Raw genomic sequence first — 2,195 nt, forward strand, 5'->3', positions numbered from 1 at the left:
CAAGAGGACTGAGACTCTAATTTTCTATGATTTGAACCTCTCCTGTGAGTCCAGTTTTAGATTCCGATGCTTCACTTCAGGTTAACTGTATCCCTTGGACCTTCTTATTGACGATGAAACACAGAAATTGCATCCGAATTTAATACAAAAGGCACAATGCCGGCTTAAGTACAAGAGGACTGACACTCTAACTTCTATGATTTGAACCTCTCCTGTGATTCCAGTTTTAGATTCCGATGCTTCACTTCAGGTTAACTGTATCCCTTGGACCTTCTTATTGATGATGAAACACAGAAATTGCATCCGAATTTAATACAAAATGCACAATGCCGACTTAAGTACAAGAGGACTGACAGTCTAACTTTCTATGATTTTAACCTCTCCTGTGAGTCCAGTTTTAGATTCTGATGCTTCACTTCAGGTTTGCTGTATCCCTTGGAACTTCTTATTCACGATGAAACACAGAAATTGCATACGAATTTAATACAAAAGGCACAATGCCGACTTAAGTACAAGAGGACTGACACTCTAACTTTCTATGATTTGAACCACTCCTGTGAGGCCAGTTTTAGATTCCGATGCTTCACTTCAGGTTTACTCTATCCCTTGGACCTTCTTATTGACGATGAAACACAGAAATTGCATCCGAATTTAATACAAAAGGCACAATGGCGACTTAAATACAAGAGGACTGACACTCTAACTTTCTATGATTTGAACCTCTCCTGTGAGTCCATTCTTAGATGCCGATGCTTCACTACTGGTTTACTGTATCCCTTGGACCTTCTCATTGACGATGAAACACAGAAATTGCATCCGAATTTAATACAAAAGGTACAACGCCGGCTTAAGTACAAGAGGACTGACACTCTAACTTTCTATGGTTTGAACCTCTCCTGTGATTCCAGTTATAGACTCCGATGCTTCACTTCAGGTTTACTGTATCCCTTGGACCTTCTTATTGACGATGAAACACAGAAATTGCATCCGAATTTAATACAAAATGCACAATGCCGACTTAAGTACAAGCGGACTGACACTCTAACTATCTATGATTTGATCGTCTCCTGTGAGTCCAGTTTTAGATTCCGATGCTTCACTTCAGGTTTACTGTATCCCTTGGAACTTCTTATTCACGATGAAACACAGAAATTGCATAGGAATTTAATACAAAAGGCACAATGCCGACTTAAGTACAAGAGGACTGACACTCGAACTTTCTATGATTTGAACCTCTCCAGTGAGTCCATTCTTAGATGCCGATGCTTCACTACAGGTTTACTATATTCCTTGGACCATCTTATTGACGATGAAACACAGAAATTGCATCCGAATTTAATACAAAAGGCACAATGCCGACATAAGTACGAGAGGACTGACACTCTAACTTTCTATGATTTGAACCACTCCTCTGAGGCCAGATTTAGATTCCGATGCTTCACTTCAGGTTTACTGTATCCCTTGGACCTTCTTATTGACGATGAAACACAGAAATTGCATCCGAATTTAATACAAAAGGCACAATGCCGACTTAAGTACAAGAGGACTGACACTCTAACTTTCTATGATTTGAACCTCTGCTGTGAGTCCAGTTTTAGATTCCGATGCATCACTTCAGGTTTACTGTATCCCTTGGAACTTCTTATTCACGGCGAAACACAGAAATTGCATACGAATTTAATACAAAAGGCACAATGCCGAATTAAGTACAAGAGGACTGACACTCTAACTTTCTATGATTTGAACCACTCATGTGAGGCCAGTTTTAGATTCCGATTCTTCACTTCAAGTTTACTGTATCCCTTGGACCTTATTGACGATGAAACACAGAAATTGCATCCGAATATAATACAAAAGGCACAATGCCGACTTAAGTACAAGAGGACTGACACTCCAACTTTCTATGATTTGAACCTCTCCAGTGAGTCCATTCTTAGATGCCGATTGTGGTGTCACCGCCAGACACCACACTTGCTAGGTGGTAGCTTAAATCGGCCGCGGTCCACTTAGTACATGTCGGACCCGCGTGTCGCCACTGTGTAATCGCAGACCTAGCGCCACCACCAAGGCAGGTCTCGTGATACGAGAGAGCACATCGCCCCAGTTGTACGAGAACCTAGCTACCGCCCAGTTGTACGAGAACCTAGCTACCGACCAGATGTACGAAGCCTTTCTCTCTCATTAGCCGAGAGACA

Source organism: Schistocerca americana, unplaced genomic scaffold, assembly GCF_021461395.2.
Source record: "Schistocerca americana isolate TAMUIC-IGC-003095 unplaced genomic scaffold, iqSchAmer2.1 HiC_scaffold_59, whole genome shotgun sequence".
In the NCBI taxonomy this organism is placed as follows: domain Eukaryota; kingdom Metazoa; phylum Arthropoda; class Insecta; order Orthoptera; family Acrididae; genus Schistocerca; species Schistocerca americana.